The sequence below is a fragment of the Adiantum capillus-veneris genome, chromosome 21, assembly GCF_014529385.1.
Source record: "Adiantum capillus-veneris isolate H3 chromosome 21, ASM1452938v2, whole genome shotgun sequence".
In the NCBI taxonomy this organism is placed as follows: Eukaryota; Viridiplantae; Streptophyta; class Polypodiopsida; order Polypodiales; family Pteridaceae; genus Adiantum; species Adiantum capillus-veneris.
In genome coordinates, this window is record NC_140951.1 from 42,729,979 (window position 1) to 42,757,025 (window position 27,047).

Sequence of the window (27,047 nt, forward strand, 5' to 3'; positions counted from 1 at the left end):
CAACTTGGCAACGAATCACTTGATTACTACAATGGGACTAGAAGATGCTTATATACCCCTCTAGGAGTTCTTAAAAACCCCTTGATTAATTGCCCCACCTAGTCTCATGTCAAATAAGAAAAAATATCTAAAAGTAAGAAATTAAATATATAGGATCACAATGGGCATTTACTTGAGATGCCTAACTTTAACACATTCATGAACTTAGTAGTAGTAGATCCTCCTTGTGACTAAATAACACGGGGTCTTGATGGAAGCTTGAGTCATGGGTCTCGATGGAACCTGAGCAACGTGTGCTAGCTCACAATCTAGACTCATAAAAATGAGTTGGGGTACATGATCTGCACGTGATCGAGTTGGTTAGCCCATGTAAAACAAAACCTTGGGCATGAGGTTGTAGGTTCAAATCCGAGTGCGGTGGGGGGGTGACGGAGTCTTCTTATCGCCTCGTTTTTTGTGCTGGTCAAGTTTAGTGCGTCTCGAGATCCCATCCATGAACCCAGATTGTCAATCCCATCACTCCCCCTCACTAAATGCTAGGTGCTACTTAGTGTCGAGGCTCTCCCATCTTTCTTTTCCTATTGTCATGAGCTCCTCCACTGATGGCCCTCCAAACTTACCATCCTCTTCATTATTACGTAACCTAACTTTGGTAGCTCAACTGCATGGAAGATTTGGCATGCCAAAGTTCTAATTGTAAGGCTATTTCACACATGATTGACATGCACATTTTCTTCACTCAAAATTTGCCAATTGGCTACCTTTGCAAAAAAAGAAAAAATGTATGGTTACCTTCTTGAGGACCATTGAAACATGCATGGAAAAGTTGTATAGCGTTTTACCAGTTTGTTGTATGTGCAAAAAATATGATATGGTTGCTTGTTGCCCCACTCTTGAGGCATGTTGAAACATGTACGTGAACGTTCTAGGTTGAAAGCATGCCTTGGTGATACTCAAAAGTGACTAAAGATATCCTTCATGTATTTGGAAATAGGAAAAAAAAAAGACAAGGTCTCCTTTTTTTAATGACATTATATTTAGTGTGTTACATGCATGTTGTTCTGGCTAAGAAAAAAGTGGCCATTGGGTCCCCTCGCCCCGTGGTCCCCTTCACCTCATATTTGTAGGTGTGTGATTGTGCATATGCGCACAAGGGGAGAGGTGGGATTGTAGTCCTTGTAATCACTCCAAAAAGATGACAATTGTCTCTCTCTCTCTCTCTCTCTCTCTCTCTCTCTCTCTCTCTCTCTCACACACACACACACACACACACACACGATATTGAGATCAAGATTTGTCACTATTCAGATGATTTATCAAGATAGGTGATGGATCGTCTGAACATTCATTCCAATAGCAATGTGACCTAGTAAGCACGATGAGACCAACTTGGAAAGGACATAAAGAAACCAAGAATTGAAATCGTACATTACACAACATTTAAAAATTTCACAGTTTTATGACATGGACAAAAGGGCTAAATGTTATGATTTTTGGGTGCAAGCACATGTAGTGTAAAGCACGTCAAAATCTAAAAGCTATTAATATCGAATGTCACCCAAAAGACATACCAAAATAATGATTTTCACTCTGAATGGTTTATGGTTGTATTGTGGCAATACTCCCAAAACTCCCAATGGCACTTTGGCACCATTAAACTCTTCATCTATCTCTATGAGATCAAGAATCTTGACATAGCCCTTTGATTCTATTACATGCACAACCATCTCAAGCCATTGCCATAATCATGGAACACTCCACCTCTTCCTTGAAGGAGCTTCCATGAGTCCCCGTGCGAATTAAGCCAGCAATGCTCACACCCTCCCATAATGGAATAATACAAAGGGCAAGCCCATATGAGGCAACACCATGAAGGGACTATCGAGTGTCCACTCTATTGTCAAGGGAGACGGTCATTCACTCCTTGTCGGCAATCAGCTGATGGCTGTAGTCCATAGTACTGGTAAGAATCCCTTGGCTACCACCGAGGCATGTGCGTTTGGGAGAATTGGCAGTAAGCTTCAAAACGACCTTGATCTTTTGCTTCGTTCTTGCCATCTCCTTGACAATCTCTCTTTTGGAGGTATGATAAACAATTTGACATGCTGTGCAAGGGAAGCTATTGGGCCACTTGCCATAGGTTTTGTAGGCTTTGCAAGAGAGGGAGTCGCAAAGTATAGAGTCAAGAGGAGGGTGAGCCTGGGAGACATTGCGTTGAAAAATGAGTATAATGATTGTGAAGACGATAGCCCGAACTATGTTGAGAAGTAGACAATGCTCCAGGTCTGAAGCTATGCCCTGCTCCTTTGCCACATTACCTAAAGTGAACTCTCTCTCTCTCTCTCTCTCTCTCTCTCTCTCTCTCTCTCACACACACACACACACACACACACACACACACACACACACACACACACTAGGTGCACCCGACCGCCACTTGCATGATAGTGGAAAGGCTTGAAATGAAAATGGCTTAAGAATGGCAACACAAATTTAAAGGCAATGCAAAATTCAATGCACATATACATCGCACGATTGCCATGTGATGTCTTTAATGAAATAGGATGCAGCAACTATAGGAAAAAGAGACAGAGGGAGGTGATGCTGCATATCCGTGCAAGCCCTCTAGCCTTTAGAAGCTGATGCATACACACGCTATAGCTTGGTCGTATTCTCTCTCTCTCTCTCTCTCTCTCTCTCTCTCTCTCTCACACACACACACACACACACACACACACACACACACACAGTCACTCACTCACACACATGTAGCGGCGAGTCTGTGTGTGTGTGTGTCTCAAGCACACATACACAAAAACGTGCGCGCACATGTGGGTGGATGCTACAACTTAGCCTGTAAGATTCAATTGAGAACGTTGAGCGTTGAGTTCACTGAAATGTATTTATGTGATGGACTTTGATTGGGAGTTGCAACATTGAAAGTGTTGACCAAGGTGCATTTCGTTCAGCGTTGTAGGAGATGAGGCGTGAATGTCTCTCCTTCCTCCAAAATTTTAAGCTCCATTATATGTAGTATAGATAGTAGAGTTCGTAAAAACACTCACACAGAAATTCAATCAGAGTATATAGTTTTAACTATTGCACTTTTTTCATTCAAATTTGAAGTGAACTTTTTACTTGCTCACTCTAAGCTAGCTATTTTGAACTTCTAACTCGAGAACTAGGACTCCAAGTTGATTTGGAGGATCTCCTGAAAGAGCCTTCTTGTAAGACTCCATAGCACCTCCCAAACAAAACCACCTCTATGTAAAAGGCCTTTTGAATGAGGGTGTCCATTTAGCAGCTTATTTATGGCACCATAGTTCAATAGTGATAGTTTAGTTGTTGCATAAATAGAATGCGTAGCCGCAGTACATACCTATTTTTAGTGAGACAAGGAATCTTTTCAAGCCTCAGAGTGGTGAACCTATAGCACCTTCCCCCCCCCCCCCCCTTCCCTCCCTCTCCCCTTCCTTATGTACGCTATATGCATCCCCAAATTTTGAGGAACCCCCTATTGTATACTCTTATGGTAGTTCTAACCCCCCCCCCCCCCCCCCCCCCCCCCCTTGTGCAATCACGTGCCACCATATGAAAGGTAGTGAATCCCCCGAGATTGCATCCTAGTAGGTGGAATAGGGATATATATATATATGTGTGTGTGTGTGTGTGTGTGTGTGTGTGTGTGTGTGTGTGTGTGTGTATGTATGTATGTATGTATGTGTGTGTGTGTGTGTGTGTGTGTGTGTGTGTGTGTGTGTGTATTTGCAAAACACAAAATTTGTGAGTGAATTGTTTTGTAATTTTATGTTGTGCACATTAGATTAATAATTAATGTGAATATGTATTTGAGCTAGAGTTTCTCTATTATATGATGAGTACCCAATTAAGGTAGTTGAGGGGTGGCCTAGTGGTTAAGGTGAGGGGCTCTGCGCGCACCCACTATGGTTCAATCCCTGAGACATGCGGGTGTGGGTGAGTGGGCCCCAAAAACAAAAGGTAGTTACGGAAACTTTGTTTGTGTTTAATTTTTTATTTTTATTTTTGCAAAACTCACAATTGTGAGTGGATAGTATTAAGAACATCAGAAATATACACCAACCTCGAGCTCAGACCGAGCCTTGAGGGTCAAAGGATTACAAGTTTTCTACTTGACAGAGAAACCACAACTACTCCTAGGCTTTACTTATTACAAGATGTCATCATGACATGTATTGTTCTAGACCAGTCCTCTGAGGCTTGTTTGCCTCTGATCCTATGGATCATCACTCTGCTCTCTTGTATGATTTCACAAAAGCTTGCCACAGCCAGATCCCCTCAAACATGCGGCGGTTCCTTGCTTGCCAAATATGGTGAAAGAAGTAGTACCTGATTATTTGAGTGTAGACAAGAAGAGCAGGACTTCCCAACCTGTTACTACCAAAGAACAAATCGGTCTTGAAGAACTTAATTTGCCATGTCCTTTGAATCCACTTGCATATTTTCCCAGCCATGCCACTGATTGCTTGGCATCCATGAAAAGGTGGGCTAGGTCTTCACTAGCTATTCTGCACCCCGAGCAACGATTGAACCCGATTCCTCTTTCTTGTATCTTTACACCCGTCACAGAGCACCCCACATCACTTTCCATAGAAATATCTTCATATACTGAGGCCACATTGGCTTCAAGATGTTCTCCACGACTCCCTCCCACCGTTTTTCCGTCCAGTGCCTCTTCCATAATTTGTTGAGGGGGCTACACAAATTAGCCTCGTGCATTAATGCATGGTAAATGCCTTTGGAATGTGGTTTCCAAAAGAGGCTACTCCCAGGCCATCTCTAAGCATCCCATTCAAAGTTGGATTCACAAATTGGCATCACCACCTTATCAAGCTCTTTCATCACCCTGTAGACTAGTAAGATCTCGAAGCCATTCAGTTGAAATTGGTTGGCTAAAGAGTCAACAGTTTTCCAGCACTTCTTGTTGCTATCTCAGAATTGCTCTAGTCGACGAGCCCCTTATTATTCACATTCCTGACCATTTCTATCCAATAGGGGCTTTGCAGCGGCCCCAATATTTTAGAGAGCGCCAAGGGGACCAGTGCAAAATGGAGTTCTTAAAGTATTTGGTTGCTCCCCTGGGATGATCTTGAGTGCTTAAAGTATTTGGTTGCTCCTCTTAGATCCACGAGATCTAAGATAAGACCACTTCGGGGCGAGAAGTTTGTTGTGCATCACAACCCCCTTCCACTTTCCCCCTTTCGATCCCAGTTTTATTGCATCAAGCATTTCCTTGGTCATGATAGCCCAAGCTTGGTCCTGTTTAGCCAATGAGACCATAAATTTGGCACAAAGGGCCTCAACATGGGATACAGGGTTAAGAATGCCGAGCCCTCCTTGGTCTACTGGGCGAGAAACTACCTCCCATCTAGCCCACTGCCATTGCCGGGAGGTTTTCGTGTTGTTCTTCCAAAGAAACCTTTTCACTGGTTTTAAGAATTCTTTCCAATTACACTTAGCCATCTTGAGCACGGGGCTGAGGAATGCAATATTCGGGATCATAAAAGCATTAATCACTCTAATCCGGCTTTGGAAGGGGAGGAGAACAAACTCCCATATTCTCAATTTTTAGCTTATTTTTTCAAGGACCCATTGAAGTCTTTGCCTGTGGGTTACGTCCACCCCTACGGGGGCTCCCAGGTGTCTGAATACACTCCCTTTTGAGATAATCTCTCATGTCCAGACTGCAGGGTCAAAAGAGTCGTTCTCCGACAGGGAGATAAGCCTTGACTTCTCTATATTGCACTTGGATCCCTTATTCTAAATTTTTATCACGTGGTCATATAGTAGACAATACTTGGAATTTACAATTACCAAGAGACAATATCAAAGGCTGTTGCACCTCACATGGGAGACCTTTTTTTTGTAGCGACACTCATATTCCCGTGAGCATGATACAAAGCACGGCAACGAGCTTTCACAAGGTGAACCAAAATTTATAAAACAGATAGTTATTGTCTGATTGCACTTTATTATTTCAAGAAAACCCCCTTGCTGTAGCCTGCATCCATTGATGGGGAGGACATGTAGCCTGCTCCTAGAAGGTGAAAAAGAGGCCTACACTTATGATCATCTAGCAACAAAATACAAAAGGATAAATCCAGCTTATTGGATGGATATGTATCTAAGGGGCCTCTTCCACTTGCTTGCTCTCACAAACCCCAAGGACCCCCTCTCTCCCCCCTTGTTTCATTATACACATAATTCATGGCTTTGTCTTTGTCTTTCCTGTCTATGCCCTAACTAGTCTAAATTTCTAGATGATCTTGTGCAACTTGTGTGGATCATAAATCACTTTAATCTTAGAAATCCTTTTTTCTACGGTTTTACATCCTTTTTTTCCCCCGGCTCACAATGGTGAGTGGATTATATTGATAGATCCAAAAAATTACATATTCTTGTCAAGTTCGTGATGAGCCATGACCACTTCAACAGATCATAGATACATCGGTTGATGGGGGAGCCACCTCAGCCGTGATTTACATTACATCTTTTATATACGAAGAGGTCTAGACAAGAGTAATTGATTCTGAATGGTAAACCACAACCATGTATTTATGCAAGAGAATACCCAACAAAGAACATACTTAATTAACACTCTAGGTTGTTGACATGACATGGTTATGTCTTGTCAACAAAATTTGATGAATTAATTGTGCACAATTTGTCATCGCCTTCTCAAAAACGGATTCTTTTAGAGGCTTTTGCAAGCTTTTAAAAGAATTCACTTTTAGAAATTTTCACTCTGATTTGACAAATTTCCCTTGCATGGCGTACACCCGATTGCCTTCATCTTGGGAAGAAGGGCCATATTGAGATGGAAAAGTTTGGCATGGAAGGCCACCAAAGCCAAAGAACTCTGGTAGACCAAGGGGTTCTAATATGCACGAGGATTCACCTCCAAACCCCTCACCCAAATGCACTAGAAATTGTGGCCAACATCATAATAGTCCAACACATGCAAATGGCATGCATTTCACATCAACGAACCCATTTGATGATGCTAATGGTAATGAGAGTGATGATGAGCATGCATTCGAGGGAGAGGGTGTGGAATGTGGAGATGATGAGGTCATGGAAGCATAAGGTCCCATGCTTGTTGATAACTCTCCTAAGGGTGATTTGAGTTTTTTGTCGTCGTTCCTCTTGATTGGAAGAGTAAGGATACATTGGACTAATAGGCTCTTAGAAGTTTTTGGCCTCTGCCTCAGTTTAATGGTGTGAAAGGAGCCAATTTGAGCAAGTCGCATCACATTTTTTGTTTCATATGTCTTTTAATCTCTTTTCGCTTGACCTCACTGAATCACATATCAATTATATGCATGCCAATAAAGAGATGCAATAGTGTGGTGCCTTGCATGAGTCCATGCAAAGATGGGACCACCTGGTAAATTAGAGTAGAGGATAATGTCTATAAGAGGCCCCAATTTTGAGCTAAGCTAAGCTCAATGAGGGGGAAAGAGTTGATGGATGGTGGAAGAGAGAGAAATGGTGCTCACTACTTGAGAAAGCAAGGAGAGGGATGATGGAGGTAGCGGTTGTGCAAGCTTAAGAGCTCTAAACATCCTACAAAATGCTAGAATGCATGGCACATGCCCTTTTAGAGGGAAAGTGCTATAGAGAGGAGCGGGGCATGCCTTCAAATATACAAAATAGCATGCTGCAAAGGATAGAATCAGCAAATCTACATACCTTAAAGAGCGCATAGACATGTAGTCACCCAATTGATATGATAGAGATAGAGAGCAAGATAGGCATGAGAGTATGTGTCAGTGCACCTCCTAGAGCAGAGTGCTACACCGGGCACAGAGAAGAGAGGTGAGAAATGAGAAGAAGAACACATGGCACTAGGTGGGTCTCCACCCGTGCAAGAGTGAACATTTTCCTCTTGCGCATATTTACTTATAGATTTCTTGAATGCTAAAAAATGATAACAATTTGTCTACCCGTACATAAAGTGCCCATAGATCATAAAGAGGACTTTGATAATGGAATATCAATAAACTTGGTATCCTTTTGCATTTTCCATAGACCAAGCTTGATTGTCCACTTGTCACCTGTAATAATATATATATTTACCAATACCATAACTCTTCGTTAGAAAAGCAATTGTCCTCAATTGCTAAGTCAAGAATCTTCAAATCACGCTCATAAAAAACAATGGTCAAAATTACGTATCAAAAATATCATATATAAAAATTAAAACTCATAAACTTATTTCGTCATCCACATACTACATATTCTATTGTCCCATACTAGGAGAATATGTAATATATGTCATCTTTTGATTATTAGGATATCATTGGTGACAATCATCATTCAATAATCAATTCTCATGAATTTCAGGTCCAATTTCATAAACATTGTCTACAACCAATCATCATAAACCAAATCCAAATCCAACCCCAACTCCAATTTCAAATCCAAATCACTTCCATTATATACTCGAGTAACAAAATCATACTAGGGGCAATGGTGGCTAGTCATCGGTGAATCGACACCAATGAGTTGTGCTGCTTAGATCGGTGAATCGGCACTTGTGCTGCCTAAGCTGACAAATTTGCACTTAATATTATTGAAACTAGTGAATCTGTGGTTTGTTGGTGTGCTGCTTAAATCAACGAATTTGCACGTGTACTACCTAAATCGGTGGATCTACACAGATAAATGGTGTTGATCTAAATAAGTGAATCCACACCAGAATGAGCATTTACACACTGTGTAAGCTGGCAAATTTGTGTGTATGTGACCAATGGACTAAGAAAGGTATGAAAGACAAAACATTTACTACCTGTTTGATACCAACTTGGAGTAGGTTGGAATACAAACTATTTTTGATGATCCAAATCACGTGAGCTCATGTGGATAGCTTTATAGCTCAATGATAAATAATCTCAGTAGTAATTCTATTTAGTACAAGTCCTATCAATGACTTCAAAAATAGTTTATTTTCACAGATCATAAAAGAATGTAGATAAAGAAAAATAGTCCTACCTACTAGAAATATATAATGGTAATCTCCCTTGTTGCAAAACTTCTTGGTGTGGCCCCTTAGGTATATATGCAAAGAGAGTAGCTATTAGGGGATGACACTCTTAAAGTATATTCATGTGGGAAAGTGGGCTTAGAAGCCTAGGGATATGAAAACTTATGGGAATTGAGAAATTGAGAGTTATAGGACATTGAGCAATTGTTCTTGGACCTCTTTAAAAAGGAGTCTTTTGTAATACGTTTGCATGCCACAAGGAGAATGGGAAGTTAATTTGTGCCTTTCCTTGGTCTTTCATTCTCTCTATGAACATTGGTAATCGTGTTGTTGTTTCCTTACTGATAGAGGAGTTGGAGCAGACCTAGCATCCTTGGGGGGCTCTCCATTTAATAAGTTTAATTGGTCTCGCATTGGTGTGGTACACTAATCTTGCGGACTGAACATGGTTGTTGTATTTTAATTGAAGTGTTTGTGATGGGGGGTAAAAAGAAGAAGAAGAAATATGAGGTTCTCATAAGTTGGAAGCATGCAGTGGAGGATTGTCCACATGTAGTTGATGAGTGCTCAAAGGAAGATGCATGTAGGAAATGGTGCATGGACATTGATTTGTACACGAAGTTTCATAAAATCTTTGGGAAGTTGCATGGAGCATCATGCTATAAGAAGATGGAAAGCTCTTTAGAGAAGGTCGATGATTTTGAGGATGACCTTGAGAACGCATATGAATGGTTAGATGCTCACAAAGGGGAGAGGAGGAAATCATGTTCTAGCAGAAAGAAGGTTTGCATTTTGCAAAAAGCACGTGAGAGGTTGAGGAATGCATATGAGGATGAGTTCAAAAGAAGAGTCAAGTGATGATGATGGATGGGCTTGTATGTTGTCATCAAGCCATGAAGTGGGGATACCAAAGATGGACAAGAAGGAGGTGCAAAAGGTGATTGGCCAAAAGATCCTAGAAGAGCCCCTACATACCCCTACCCTACCACTAGAGTATGCTCATGAAGTGAAAGTGGAACATCCATTGACCAAATTTATGAGGGTCATGTCATTTGCATATGGAAAAAGTAACCTTGTTTGTGAGAAGAATCAAACCATACATAACAATAATGTTTTTCATAGTATTCAAAGCCCATTTGAAGAGGCAGATAGTGAGATGAATAAATAAAAGGATGTGATCGAGTTGTTCATAGGTTCCATGGATGATGCGTACAAAATCTAGGATAAAGAACCAGAAAGGAGAAATTCTCTCAAATCAACTTTGCTAAGGAGGAAATTTGGCAAGCGTATTTGTTCAACAAGAATTTCCCCAGAAAGATCCGCATAAGAGGAATTTAGGAATTTCTTGAAGTGAGATCCACACACAAGAGGATACGCAGCCAAAGGATGCTGCAGAAATTGTATCTAAACCATATAAATAGAAGTTCGAATCAGAAAATCAATGGGAAAATTTTTCAGCAAGCACGTTTATTCAAGAGAAATATGGAGGAGCAGGAGCAAAATCTGTTTTTGGACATAAAAGCATGTTTGTTATAGATATTTATTATGGTTACATTTCAAGTGTTGCAAGAATACTAGAGGAGTTTACAAATATTGATTTTAATTAATAGCTGGCAAATTCGGGCAAAAAATCAAACCATTGTCTCAGATGTTGCGCATGATCAGGAGAATTAGAATTTTAATTATTCTAAATGTTTTGCAGGAAATATTTTGATATCACAAGTGGATATCAAGCAAGAATATGTTTCAGTTTTGCAGGGAATTTAGCCAAGTGGATTGATTTATGATTAGATTTGAATGAGAATGGATCAAATAGAATCTTCACTGAGAGCATGCATTCAACAACTGGACTGTCAAGAGCAAGTCTTTCAAGAGTCTAAATTATGTTTAACAGTTTTTGTGGATCAACTAAAGATGGTTGAAATGCAAAATAATGTAACTTCAAGTTTAAGTTCAATGGATGTGCTTTCTAAAATTGATGTGGGACAAGTTGTTGTCAATCCAACCATACTTTGCTTAGAAGATGTGTGTTTGAAGATGGTGAGACAATAAAAGTGGATTCTTGCAGGATGGATAGTCAGATGTGGATGATGGATTATCGGAATTTAGATTTTCATGTCTTGCAAATTTTATACTTGCAAATTTTTCAAAGAGGAAGGTGTTACATTGTACATAATGATCAGGATTTATTATTTGCAGATCAAATTAATTGAACAGCTTCAGAGGATCTCTTTGGATTATAAGCACCTTATTTACTTGATTTTTGTGGACGTTTTTAACATTTAGGTGGATTTGACAGATAGATTAAGTGGAATGTGTTCTACACAATAGTATGTTATGACTTCTCAGATATGGAGTTGTTAAAATTTCATTGGAAGTATGGAATGTCTGTAGTGAAAAAAGTCAGTAGTGCAGCGGATTCATCACAAAAATTTGCAAAGCAGTATTTTGCAGATTAAAAGTCAGCAGATATGCAGGATTTCAAAGAGGATGTTCCGATGGAGTTTGTGTGAAATTGTTTCACCAAGGCAAAATGGTTGCCTAGACTTTACCTTTGGAGTAGAGAACTCCTGATCGAGTTTTGGTTTCATAAGTTTATTTTGTGCGAACTACTTGGATGTATTTGTATATGAGAGGTTCTCAGCCTTGGCATGTTGTCATAAAATGGAGCACTTGTATTTTGCATTTGAGCGTGAGGAGATACACTATATGGGATTGCACATGTATAGGAGTTGATGGATCTAGGAGTATATTTGTGAACCTTGGATTAAGTTCCAGGCACTTTGCTTTGCACACTCTAGCCTATCTAGTTTATGGATCAAGGGATTGTGGCAATCGAGTCAAATTTTGGAAAAATTTCAAGCCACGGGGCAATGCCTATGCTAGGGGATGACTATCCGAAAGTATATTCAAGTGGGAAAGTGGGCTTAAAATCCTAGGGATATGAAATGTCATGGGAATTGGGAAGTTGAGAGTCATAGGACATTGAGACGTTGCTCTTTGAACTCTTTAAAAGGATTCTTTTGTATCACGTTTACATGACACAAGCAGAATAGTAAGTTAGTTTGTGCCTTTCCTTGGTTTTTCTTTCTCTCTGTGAACAATAGCTTATAAGAAATTAAAGAGTATTTATCAAACAAGTGTATTAAACTAGCATCTGATTGTAGTATAAGCAAATTATGTATCATGATGATAAGATCTTAAGGTAAGTAAGGAAATGAATAGCAATAGATACATATAAGAAGTGAGTGATCAAAGAAAATTCAAATCCGTTGCTAATTTTTGTGAATGGGATAAGTCGATTGTCAAGGATTTTGGTATTGTCTTGTATCAGAGAGTTAGTATGCTAAACAAATTGAGTACTATAAGTCATATCCTAGTCTAGATATTTGGTCATATAACAAGCATAGAATTAATGCTAGAATCTTATAAAATGTTGCTAGTGTAGTATCAACTAAATTTTCTAAGTGACCCTGTAAAGAAGAATCGAAGGTGGAGAACTTACAATGGTATTGCTAAACCTTATCACATATAATCTTGCTTGTTTGAACTCATTAATCAGACTAAGAACGAGCTTTAGATAAACATACTTAGAATTATCAGTAAAACCGTAAGTCTAGAGATTCTTGGCGTTGCGATCGGAAAAGTAGACGAGTAAGTGTTGGAAATAGGGTTGCACGGAAACACACAGAGCTTGAAGAAGATAAAGAAGTTCAAGGTACACAACATAGAGGATTATTGCTTAGTGAAAATGGAAAGATTAGTTAGCCCTAGAATGATGGGCGTATATACAATGCACGGGGGGGAAAACCTCTTAGTGAAGGGGTAAAATGCCCCAGCAGTCCTAAGTGTGTTCACACATGTCACTACCACATATGTATGGTAACAAATCTTCCTTGGGAGTGATATAGTGAACAAGAGCTATCACATAGAGTATAGGGAAGTGCCATGCCCTGAGGACATGATCAATCGTCAAAGGGAAGTAAGTCCCAAAGCTTTGCAAAAAGCTTCGAACTTCTCACAAGACAATCCCTTTGTGAAAAGATCTGCAACGTTATCTCGTGTCGGCACATAAGCCAATTTAATCTCTCTTGCTTAGAGTCTCTCTCTCTGATATAATGGTAATTCACCTTGATGTTCTTTGTGCAAGCATGAAAAAATGGGTTCCTTGCAACTATCAATGCCCTCTAACTATCAGTGTAGATGATGTTGGTAGTGTCATGTCCAACACCCAAATCAGCCATAAGATGTCTGAACCATACACACTCAACCGTAGCTGTGAAAACTACCTTGTACTCAGCCTCACAACTGGAAGTAGCCACAGCAGGCTGCTTTTTGCTCAACCATGATATGCATGAACTACCGAGCAAGAAACAAAAACCACTCGTGGACGCTTGCCTGCCATAACAACCTACCCAATTTGAGTTCAAAAAAGCATGTAAATTTGGCGTCAATTATCTCCCCTTGGGATAAAGCAACCCAAGATGTAAAGCTCCACTCAAGTTGTGAAAGATCCTCTTGATAGCTTGCCAATGCTTATACACTGGGCTATGCATAAATTTGCTAAGCTGTGAGACTATAAACCGAATAGCTGGTCTCATATTGCATATATAAATAAGGCATTCAATAAGATTTTGGTAAAGAGTGACATTGACAGATCACCAGCATCATGAAGACTCAATTTTAAACCTGTTCCATGGGAGTAGCAATAGGTTTGCAATGCTCAAGTCCAAATTTACATAGTAATGTTTCTTTGTAGCTTGCTTGGCACAAGGCAATACCACCATCGCACTACTTAAACTTTATGCCCAAGTAATGATGCAACAATCCCAAATCTTTTATTTTGGAAGTAGCATTTAAATTGCCTTAAATTCAACAATATGTGTCTCATTTTGTCCAGTGATCAACAAATCATCAATATAAAGAACGACCATGAGAAGTACATCACCTTCACATTTTACATACAAAGTGCTTTCTGCTGGACTGCAATGAAAGCCTTGTGTAACTAAATGAGTGTTAGCTTTCTCATACCAAGCACAAGGAGATTGCTTCAACACATACTCTTACATTGTACACTTTATCTTCTTGTCCTTTTATGGCAAAACCAAGAGGCTACGTTACAAAAACTTTCTAAAAAATATCACCATTCAAAAAAGTAGTAGCAATATCTGATTGGTGTACATCCCATCCAAAATGAGTTGCCAATGCACATAGAAAATGCATAAGTCATATGACAAGTGGGAGCAAAAGTCTTTTCATAATATATGCCGTTCTGTGTGCATAACCTTTTGCAACAAGTCAAACCTTATAGCAAACAATTTCAGCTTACATTTCAATCTGTAAACCAACTTTGCACCAATGGCCTTTTTGTGAGGAGGCAAATCACATAAAGTCCATGTGTCATTTTATATAAGTGCATCATAGTTTTATTCCATGGCAGCCATCCCCAATTCTTTGAATTATGTACTTCATCAAAAGACGACAGAGGTTCCTCTACATCACATAAGCTAGAAACAACAAAAGCATAACAATCTGATGCATAAGATGCATGGCGAGAACCTAAACGAGTAAGACTAGACAAAGGTGCATCCAAGTTATTATTATGAAAAGTATGCACTAGCCATTTCAGCATATCTCTAGCCTGCTCATTCTCAATCCTTTCTACATCAAGTACATCACACACATCTGCATCACTAATAGGCTGATCCATAGTATTTTTTGAAACCTCCATAGGCTATACATTTTACTGAGGAATTTACATTCAAGTTTCCACCACTGAAAAGAGGCAACAAATTGTCATAAATGTCACGTGAGCTTACGTTAATGTCTCTAGTACATGACATTAAGGGTAGAACAAAATATTTAACAAATACAACATCTCATGAAACCATAATACATTGTTGTGTGGATGGTACAACATGCAACCTTTGCTTCCAATATTGCAACCAACAAAAATGCATTTAATAACCTTATCATCCAATTTTCTACGTTATGTTTGTGGCACCAATGCATAAGCTAAACAACCAAAAAAGCGCATGGGATCAATAGTTGGCTTCCTATCATGGCATGCTTTATAGGAGTTATAGACTGCAAAGCTTTTGTAGGACACCTCTTAAGTACATAAGTAGCACATATGATGGCCTCAAGCCAAAATGAATGTGGCAAAGCTTGACTCTTGACCATACATCGTGCCAGTTTTGCAAGCGACTTGCTTTTTCTTTCAACAACACCATTTTGCTAGGGTGTATACAAAACTATACATTAGTGTTTTATCCCATGACTAGCCAAAAATGTATGAGACATATACTCCCTCCCTCAATTTGAACGGAGGGTGTCCATAGTACATTTAGAGACATTTTCAGCCATAGCCAGAAATTTCTTGAAGCATATAAACACTTCAAACTTAGCTTTAAACGGATACACCCATGCATGCCTAGAGTAATGATTAATGAAAGTCATGAAGTAAAGGTAATTTCCCAAGGACAGAGTTTGCATGGGCCCACAAACATCACCATGCACAAGTTACAATCTGCATGTAGCCCTACATCTTACCCAAAAATACAGTCTTCACAAACATGCTTCACAAGTGCTTCAAAAAGCGGAAAAGGAGCAACCATATCAGATTCTTGCAAACGTAGAAAACCGGCAAAATTCAGATGCCCAAAACATGCATGCCAAAGTCCTACATGTGAAATAGCGTCGTAATCCACAATTGCATTTGCAAAATTCTTCCCACATTTTTCATATAAAGTGAGCTTATATAGCCCACGACACAAAATTCCAGATGCAACAATTTAATCACCAAAATTGACATCATGAACTATATATATGTCCTCCACAAATTTCACAACAAGAACAAGTCTTGCAAGTGCAAATATAGACAAAAGATTCTTCTTGATCCCACGTACATAAAGTGCCATTCGCAACGGTTAGCACAATCTTTCCAACTCCTTGGACCGGATAAGAGGCATTGCTGGCACAAGTGACTGTATTCCCATGTGAGGGATAGACTCGAGAGAGGTAAACAAGTCACAATGTGAGGTAATGTGCTTTGTAGCACCATTATCAATTCCGGCAAAGCATCAAGAATATTCTACACAAGGGAACTATCAGAAATGACTTTGCCTACAGAAATGAGTTGCTCATTAATATCCTTGATACTAGCAAGGAAAGTGTCCATGTCATCTTTCGCATGCATAATCTTTGACTCCAGCTCTTTACACAACAATGCAATTTTAGCCTCATTGTGACTTGCATAAAGACCAACCAAAATATCCCAAGCCTGTTTAGCTGATTTAGCTGAGTGAATGTGAGGAGTAATAGTGCGCTTCACAAATAATGCAATCAATGCATGAGCCTGTGCATCTCTAACATCCCAACAAGCGTGCTCAGTTGTAGGCAAAATAGCTCTAGCAGTAACAATCCTGCCACCAAAACCTGCAACATCCTCAACAGTGTTTGTATCCACAGAATAACGACGTACATCAATGCTCTGTACAACATCAAAATGCCCTTTGAAATAAGAATATGTTGCATCATGTAAGCCCACATTGGGTAATTGAACCCATCCAATTTATCCTTAGTAACAAACATCTTCCTCATTTGTGTTGTTGTTAGCCATGGAGACTGCGTGCACCTGATGTGAAAAGTGCCCGAAAAGAGGAGAAACAACGCAAGACTAACACATGCTATATAGAAAAACCCAAAGAATATTGTAAGGGACCTGCAAAATAGCATTGACACAAATTTTGGACAAAAGGACAAAAGTGCCTGCACAGTACTACCTATAGTGGAAACAGAGGCTGAAATGAGCTCGAATGGAAAATTTGAGCAGATTAAGCGCTTCAAGCTATCCCAAAGTATTTGTTGACCTGCTAATGCTCACCAAAGTTCACATAAATCAAAGAAAGTGAGCAAGCGAGTGCTAGCAACACTGATGACTATGCCCAGGAGGATGCAACCTGCTCTGATACCAATTGTTGAAAATAGGGTTGCACGAAAACACACACAACTTGGAGAATATGAAGAAGCTCAAGGCACACAATAGAGAGTAGTATTTCTTAGTGCACAATGGAAAAATAAAATAGCCCTAGGATGATGGGTGTATATACAATGCACAAAAAACCTCCTAGTGAGGAAAAAAATACCTCGACGTTCGTAAATGTGTTCACACACATCACTACCACATACGTATGGTGACATTAAGTGTGCTATATGGAAATCTTGAGAGATATCATGAGAAGATTCTTGAAGAAAATGCAAACTAACCAGGTCCATTTAATAATTCATGTATACAGATAGTGGGCATTGGTAGTAGGTTCGTAATAAAAAATGAAATATAAAAAATTGGTGAGAATTAGAACAATCATTATAGAGTGTATAGCAAAAAATGAAAATAAAAATCATAACATGGGGTAGTTATTCGTAGTTAATTGTAAGCAATATAGCTTGAGAATAAAGATTTAAGGCCTGCATTAAGTCATGTCTTAAAACCTTACCAAGAAATTAAAGAATATAGATTGTATGAGCAATATGTATATACGTATAGAGTCGTTGTATGCACAAAACAAGATGGTATTTTAACATTAATAAAATAAGGGGAGAAGTCACAATGGTCAAAAGAAGAAGATAAAAAAGGGAGTGTGGAACCCAATATGTCTTAAAGTGACCACATGTACAAAAGCAAATTTATCTCTTTAACTCTGTGAGTTTTATTTTGACATATGTTATTTTTGACACAAAATTTTGACCATTGTTTTTTAAAAGTATGATTTGCACATAAATAACATAGCAAGTGAGGACAATTCTTTTCCTAGTAGAGTGGTATGTAATGGGAATTGATAAATTTTCATTTATTGTAGTACAGGTGGGAGATTAATAACATAGACGACACTTGCTTTCTTAAGGGAGAGGTATGTAATGGAAATTGATAAATATTCATTCATTGTAGCTTACAGGTGGGAAAATCGCGCTTGATATATGGAATATGCCAAAAGATAGAAAGTATATGGTTATCTTTTCATTAAAGTGCTCTTTATGAGCTATGGCCACGTTATGTTTGGGTGGACATGTTGTAATCATTTTGAGCATTCAAGAAATCTATAAGTAAATGTGTGCAAGAGGAAAATCTTCACTCTTGCACGGTGGGAGATTGCACTCAATGTTTGTGTCCTTCTTCTCTCTTCTCACCTCTCCTCTCTCTCTATGTATGTGTGGCACTCTACTCTAGGAGGTGCACTTGCACGTGCTTCTCTTCTCTCTCTCTCTCTCTCTCTCTCTCTCTCTCTCTCTCTCTCTCTCAAATCATGTACAACTTTGATTATGTGCAAGTACGGTTCTTCAGGTATGTAGATTTGTGAGTTTTATCGCTTCTAGCATGTTATTTTTTGTATTTTGCAAGCATGCCGTGCTCTCGTTTGTAATGGACATTGATTTTGCCACCTGTCAACTACAACAATAAGTAAATAACTATCCATTTCTATTATAGTGCTACAGACAAAAATGTGGCTTACATACAAAATACATAAGATTGCATGCTACAAGGAATGGATTAATATATCTACATACCTGATTAATCGCATATGCACCATAATCAAGATATACACACTCAGAGAGAGAGAGAGAGAGAGAGAGAGAGAGAGAGAGAGAGAGAGAGAGAGAGAGAGAGTTGCATATGCACCATAATCAAGATATACACACTCAGAGAGAGAGAGAGAGAGAGAGAGAGAGAGAGAGAGAGAGAGAGAGAGAGAGAGAGAGAGTCCAGAAGAGCACGTGTAAGTGCATCTCCTACAGCTGAATGCTACACAAGCACAGAGAGAGGAGAGGTGAGAGAGGAGAAGAAATACATAGAGCACTAGGTGCAATCTCCCCACATGCAAGTGTGAGCATTTTCCTCTTGCACGTATTTACTTATAGATTTTTTGAATGCTCAAAATGATTATAATACAACTGCTACATACATGAGTGCAGTGTGCCCTTTACAAAATAACATGTTGCAAAGGATAAAATCAACAGATCCACATATCTTAAAGAGCCCATAGACATGTAATCCAAAACCGAGTGATTTGGTAGAGATAGAGAGCAAGATAAGCATGAGAGTATGTGATAGTGCACCTCCTAGAGCGGAGTGCCACAACAAAAAGAACACAAAGCACTAGGTGCAAACTCCCCACATGCAAGAGTGAGCATTTTTCTCTTGTACGTATTTACTTATAAATTTCTTGAATGCTAAAAAATGATTACAAATTGTTCGTCCAAAGAAAAACTGACCATAGTTCATAAAGAGCACTTTAATAAAAAAATATCAATAAACTTGGTATCCTTCTACATTTCCCATAGATCAGTCATGATTTCCATATGTCACTTGTTAATTTATATATATATATATATATATCATTTCCATTTACAAAAAGATGGGGGATATAGGCCATTTTTCCACATATGAGAAGGAGGCAATAAAGAACTAGTTTTTGTGAGAGATTTTGAATAAGAAATTGACTTTACCAGTACATGTGAGAGAAAGTGTATGGCTTGATCAAGGATGGGAGAGAGTAAGAGTGAAAAGGGTGAAGAGGGTTTGATAATTTTCTTTGCCCACATAGGAGAGAAAAGCCAAGGTTTTAGGTTCACTTACCGGAGAGATGTATAGGGCCATGGGCATATCTAATAGAGGGGGTGAATTATGTCAACTAAGAAATTCCATTCTCATTTTCTTGTATGGTCTCATTATTTGTTTGGGTGTATGATTCTATAATCTTAGAAATAAAAGGAGTTAGCAAGTGAGTTAACATCAATGTGAACAAAGCCAAGTGGAGGAGTAGAAATTGCTAAGACATAATTAATAATTATCTTTGAAATCCATTTTCTTGACTTTTGGCTTGATTTTGGATGGATATATAACTCCCAAAATGTGCATAAATTCCATGAAAACCTTGCCCATCAATATACTATAGGGATAATATCCTATACTAAACACTACATAAAAATACTATGAATACTATTATACTTATTATACTGATAATCCACCATGCCCTATAGTATTGCTATTCAAGAGAACTACATAAGATACTAAAGTAGGATCCCATAAGTACTATGCTAAAACAGGTCCACCATGCACTACAACAATAGTATTGGATATAGCAAAACTATTATAGAGTACTAGGTTGCACACTAATTTAGGCCTCTAAGATCCCTATGGTACACAAGGTCCTCTTGCAATAAATGCGGTATATATGGTATTGCCAGTAATTATACTTCAAGAATCCAAGGTTCTATTCTGCTAAATGTCTTATATACGGTACTGCTAGTACTTATACTTTAAGAATCTTAGGACTGCTAGTACTTATACTTCAAGAATCTTAGGTGCACTATACTACTATCATTGGTATATGGCCATCCAAAATTGTGAGTGTGTAATCGTGTGAAAACATGTTTAATTGGTACCAAAACGAAATAACTTGCAACTCGTCTTTTCGTGATTTGATCAACTTTCTATTGTTTTTTGCTATGATGTCATTTACAAAATTTGTCCCAAATGTTGTCAGGTACTCACTGCTAAAATCTCAGCTCCAAATGATCAAGTAGGTCATGGATCGCCATCCATGTTTGACCACTTCTGAATATGAAATTTGGTTAGTTGTATGCTTGCACCCTGTAGAGGTTATATTTTCACTTATTTTTGAATTTGGATTTCAAAAGGTCAAAAAGGCCCAAAGTTTGATCAACTTCTAAGAACTTTGAAGGTTTTTCCCATTTGCTAGATTTGAATGATTTATTAGTCAACTTTTCACCAAAAATGTAAATCCAATGATTTGGAACCACTGTAGACCCAATGGTATCAGTTTTTGGTCAAAATGTCACGGGGGGCATGGATTGTGATCCATGTTCCTGCACTAGTTGACCTAAAACTTTCCAGATTGACTGTTTTGGGTTTGTTTATCCCCTTTTTGTACTTATTTTTGGGTTTAGATCTGCTTTTGAGTTTTGACCATCAAATTTCCTAAATTTTAGAGTTTATGGTCTTTTGTACCAAAATATGGATTTGATAGCTTTTCCCCTGAAATTTTTAGCCCCATTTGATGGTTTTGATTGCTACCTAATCTACTCCTAAGTGCTTAACTGAATTCTAGGAACAAAAACAAACAAACGGTACAAAACTGAAAGAAAAATGGATGATGGAGCAATACTTTCAGAGCACCTAAAAAAATACATAATGAATTGCTTTCATATCTCACTCACAACTCCCTATGCCTCTCAAGAATAGATCTAGCAAGTCCCCGACTTTTGCCTCTACGAAGCATTAAACCTTAAGTCTAGCTGCTTGATTGCTAACGTGTAAACGGAATGGAAGTCAAAATCAAAGGTCTAGAAAGTAAAAAACTACGACAAGATCACTCACCAACTAAGGATCACTACCCCCGCAACGATGCCAATGTTAGCCGGTCACTGCGACGGATATCTGTAGCATAGCAATCTAGCTCTAACATACTATCAATACTCAGGGAAGCGACTCGAATGGGGTACGGAGACTCTTTGAGGGTGTCAACAAAAATATAGAATAGTGGAGATTTCTTAATCTTCGTCTCTCGATGTCTCTCTTTATGGTTACCTCTCTCCCATTTAGATATCCCTACTATTATCAAGGGTCTTAAAACCTGATAGCATACCTTTCTTCAAATGCAAGTGAAAGTGGAGTACGTTTTAAGAGAAGTCTATCTCCATTGAACTCTCTCTTTCTAGCATCTTGAGAGAGAGAGAGAGAGAGAGAGAGAGAGAGAGAGAGAGAGAGAGTAGCCTAGATATATGTAAATATCTGTTTTTCTTAAAATATTCCAATTGAGAGGCCTTTTTGTGAAAAGGGATAAAAGGGTTGATCCTATATCTCCAAGCATGGTAGTTGAAAAATGATATTATGTGCCCAACTATCAACATTTGGAGCTATCACATGCATCTCTTAATCTGGTTCCAAGAATGGAAAAAGACTCTCTCTCTCTCTCTCTCTCTCTCTCTCTCTCTCTCTCTCTCTCTCTCTCTCTCTATCTATCTATCTATCTCTGCATGCAAGGTGATAATAAATAATACAATAGACAAGACAGTCACAGTACATAATACAAAATGATATGACTCAATGCTACAATTCAAATGATATAGCAAGTCAACTAATGACCAAAATTGGCAAAAACTATAACATGTGTATTAACTAAATGACTAGCCCTCTTTTAATTTTTGTGCTAGGAACAAAATCAAACTATAATGATTAGTCCTCTTTTACGTTAAAATTTTTCTAGAAATGAAATCGGACCAGTCTACTCCACTCCCCTCTCCTACCCTAGACTTGCGGCCACATAATAGTGAAAAAGTGTGATTCATTACATACCTCGATGTAGAAATAGGCATTTCTCTATGCTTCAATTTCAATATATGTAAATAGAATGCTTTGCCACTTATATGATATCTATAAACCAAATGAAAATCAAAGATATTTGAGGATAGATTGCAATTGATAAATTCTGAATTAAGCACCATGTTTACTTCTTCTAAGAAACCAATGATTCGTATCCACATTGCTCGTAAAGGACCTGGCCATCAACTATTTCTTGATAATTTACACCACAATACTCATGTAATCTTTCCCCTTTGCATGATATGGATGTTGCTAATTGGATTGTGAGTCAAAAATATTATAATATAGCATTGAAATTTATTGCACAAAAATGCAACCAATATATTGTTATTTTTTTGTAGAGACTATATTTTTTTTTTCTAAGGTTTACTAGCGTTTACTTACTTGAGCTCAATTGCATGATGGTTGAACCCACTCTTTCTATTCCCATTACCTTTTGAGGGTCTTGAGTGATGTATGTATTTTTAGTAGGTATGGGGGGTCACTATATAGAGATTTTGTATAGCACTTGCATTCAAGAGGTATTTACAAAACCCTCTATCTTACATTTTTCAAGGTTCAGTGATCCCTTATGTACCACTTTTTTCAATAAAAAGATGGTTATGTACCAAAATTTTCACTTTTTCAATTTAAAACATCTTCTGTTTCTATATTTTCTTTTAATTCATAAGAAAAAATAACCCCACGTGCTATTCTACATATTTTTGAGTGAACCCCCCAAGCAATAGGTATCCTTAGAATAGACCAGTATATGACCCCACGTTGTTGCATAAAAAAACATGACCTCTATTCTTATGAAATTTTCCTCCATTGTAAAGGATTAAAATACTAATGCTTTCTTTGTGTTCTCACCATCTAATACCAATTATTCAATGGATGCTACTTTTATTTTACACTTCTTAATTCCTTTATGTCAATTATCTTTTTAATATAACTAATGAAAATAATATTAACACGATAAGAAATTAAGGTGGACCTACAAATCCTCCTTACTATTAAAGAATAGTAAGCGTACCAAGCTTTTCGTGATTGCTTAGTGCAATTGTATTTGGTTTGCCTTTAGTCGGAGAAGATTAAGTGCTTCTATAGGGGCAATAAGCTAGAATGTAAAACATGCTTGTTGCATTCTCTTGAAATAATACTTTGTGAGGGCCTAGGGGCATCATTGATTGGACATGTGTATTGAAACAGTGGTGTTCTTCACTTTCTACATGTTGGGTCACAAAGAAATTGGTCAAAAAAGATAAATATTCTTAAAAGCAAGAGACATATGAACTCTTAAATGAGATTGTAACCTAGACTAGTGAATATCGATTACCAATAGCATAGTACACGTTGTGTGCATGCATGCATGTTTTGTGTATGCATTGCAGACCTGACAAACATGTAGTAATCTATAGTTTATGTGTTAAGTATTTGTATCTGTACCAGCATACCATGATTTTATGTATTCTTATCCTAGCCAAGCTTCAAGTGTAGCAATTTTAATTAATCTCTTCACCAAAAGAAACTTCACTAGTATTTGGCTAACTTAATCACTCTCTTTTATAGTTTCTTTTCCCTTTGGTTACCAATCTTGCCTAACACTTAAGCTTTCTATCATTGGATGTGATCTTTAACCTATAGACCTATTTCCATGGCAAGCATTCTTCCTTTTTATGGGGTAATAAAAGTCCCATGTTCAATTCTACTACAAAACATTCATTTTTTAGTGTGTTTTTTTATTGCATTGTCTATCATGTCCCATGTCATAGTGCCTAGGCCACCACAAACTTGGCACATTGGGCCTCGGGATGGGTTTTTGGGTTGAGTACCCCTAGTTCTACCGTGCTCCTTGGGTCTAGCAACCCACTCCCATTTGCCCCACGGCCATGATGTCCTCTTTTTGGAATTGTTTTTCCATGAAAAGCATTTCACAGGTTTCAGAAACTCTTTTCAATTGAAATTTTCCATCTTCAGGATAGGGGAGACGAAGGACAAGTACGGTCATTTGTGATTTGGTGTTAAGAGTACTGAAGAAGGGTGCTTGATTGGCTACTTTGGGTTGCAGGTAAGTCTCCCTAGATAATAATCTTGCCTTCCTTACTTCTTTGAGCTATTGTTTGGAAAGATCTGATTTTATTTCAAGCCATTTTTTGTGCTTTGACTTAGTGACTATCCCTTCTTGTTTTTTTCGAGTCAGCAATTCCATTTCTGCTTGAAGTTTTTGGTGCTCAGACTTGTGAGCCTTCTTCACCCTTGGCCATATTCTTTTGATTGCCATCTGAATGTTGTGGGTAAGAGTGTCCAAGATCGTGGGTTATCCACGTTAACATCCTATCCCAGATTGATAAGTGCTATTTTGATTAAACTTCTAAAGATTGGTTCCTTGATGAGGTGTTTCCCTATGACTACCTTCCTCTTCTTTCCTTTTGGGTAAAAAGTGTCTTTGTTGAATCCTCCCAATTTGATTGATAATGGCGAGTGATCTGGTAAGCTCTAGGAGGTATCAACCATCATATTTACTGATGACAACCACTAATCCACTTGATGGGAGCATCCGCATTTGTCAATTTGAGAGGTTGTGTTAGCATACTGAAGGTTTGTGTATGCAAGGCCTAGCAAATTTCCCCATGGACTTAAGGACCATAGATTAAAAAAATGCCCACTTCTCGTACAAGCTTTCCCTTTTGGATTTTTTCAAGCCCGTTAAGACGCTAGATGGGCCCATTTTGTCTTTCCTTGCGTCTACCATAATGAAATACCCCATGAGGGACCAACCCCCCTTGACATGGGAATCTTGAAGATCCACCCAAAGTATAGCTCTCTTCTTAGCATTGTAGAGAGAGAGAGAGAGAGAGAGAGAGAGAGAGAGAGAGAGAGAGAGAGAGAGAGAGAGAGAGAGAGAGATCTAGAATCTTAAGTACATGTATGTGTGTGTGTGTGTGTGTGTGTGTGTGTGTCCTAAATAAATGTAAAGATTTGTTTTGTACTTGTAAATATTGCTTAAAATATTCCAATTGCGGGGGCTATTTGTGAAAAGAGATAAAAGGGATCTTGTATCTCCAAACATGGTAGTTGAAGAATGATATGATATGTTGGGGGGCTTTTTGGTAGAAGACATAAGAAAGTTACTTGAGATAGATACAAAGCAGGGTAGCGCCCCTGAGCTGGTCTGCACCATTATCATTCTTGATGTCAACTAGAATCGAGTGTGATAGAGTGTAATGCTTGGACCCTCTCACCAGAGCTCCTCTTTTTTCCAATAGATACCATCACTTCCCTGCTTTTTTGGATGATCTTGTTGAAGTCAGCACTCAAGAGGTCATTTTCAAAAACACGCACGTTCTTAGATCTCCATACTTGTTTAAAGTAGCAAAATCGAACAACTTGTGTGCAGGTAAGGATAACTTGGTTCTTCATATATTTTCGCCCCATGATTAAATTGTTCTTGCAAAAAAAAAAATCATCCAAGTCTTCTGTATCCATTTGCACACCTTGCTCGCCAATCTGGTGCTCATATTTTGGATAATATTTGACTAGGTGCAAGAGATCTTCACTTGTCACTTTGCAACCCAAACATCAATCTAATCCAATTCCTCTTGCTAGAATATTATTGCCAACCGGAATAGCCTACCAAAGCACCTTCCATAGGAATATCTTCATCTCATGGGGCCACAGATGGTCCAAATGTTGTTGACTATCGTTCCCCACCTCAATTCTGGCCATTGCTTATGCCACAATTTATTGAGAGGGAAGAACCAACCTTTTTTATTGATCTTCCTAGAAATCACTCTCCAGAATGGACCTACTAATTCAGTTTTGACTATTGATAGCCACGAGGACCAGTGTGTTATGGAGTTTTGAAAATATATGGTAGTCTCCCCCCATTGTAGGGTCTCTACAACTCACATTTACGAACAAGCTCGCCCATGATGCCCTTCAACCTTAGTTTTGCCCATCGAGGTGCCAACAATATATCGTGAATCCCTAGCTTCTTCCATGGTCCCCCTTGAGAGGAGAGTTTCACTTTGTCAATCATGGCCCCTGCCTGGTCTTGTTTGGCCAGTGCAACCAAAAACAATTTCCCATCTGGACCACTAATAGGGGGTTGAATCTTTGGTGCAATTCTTCCATAGGAATTTTCACCGGTTTCAAGAATTCCTTCCAGTTGCATTCAACTATTTTCAAGAGAGGACCCATGAAGGAGATGTACATGCCATTAAGGAGTTAATCACCTATACTTTTCCCTGGAAAGGGAGGAATACATATTCCAATCGATGCATCTTGCTATGCACTTTGTTCAAGACCCACTGGAACGCCTGCTTATTAGTGTTGTCGACCCCAAGTGGGGCCCCTAGGTAACGAAAGGCCTTTTCTTCGGATAGGACCTCTCCTTTTAGGAGGGTCAAATGAGTCACTCTTCTCTGATAGCAGAATCGGTCTTAATTTCTCAATATTGCACTTAGACCTTGAGGCAGTGGCAAACATTTGAATGATCTTCAGAGCCTTTCTTAAAATCTGGGGGCTTTCTTTTAGGAACAAGAGGGAGTCATCAACGAATAGCTTGGCCAAAAGCTGCTTGTTGCTAAGTAAGGACAAGCCTTGAATCTCTCCTCTTGATGCATTGGCTTTTAA

At 38.6% G+C, this 27,047-nt stretch overlaps 1 pseudogene; it reads right to left on the reverse strand.

Moving 5' to 3' along the window:
* Nucleotides 1–1,541: 1,541 nt before the first annotated feature.
* Nucleotides 1,542–26,586, reverse strand: LOC147430854 (L-gulonolactone oxidase 3-like; annotated as a pseudogene).
* Between the last annotated feature and the right edge of the window lie 461 nt (nt 26,587–27,047).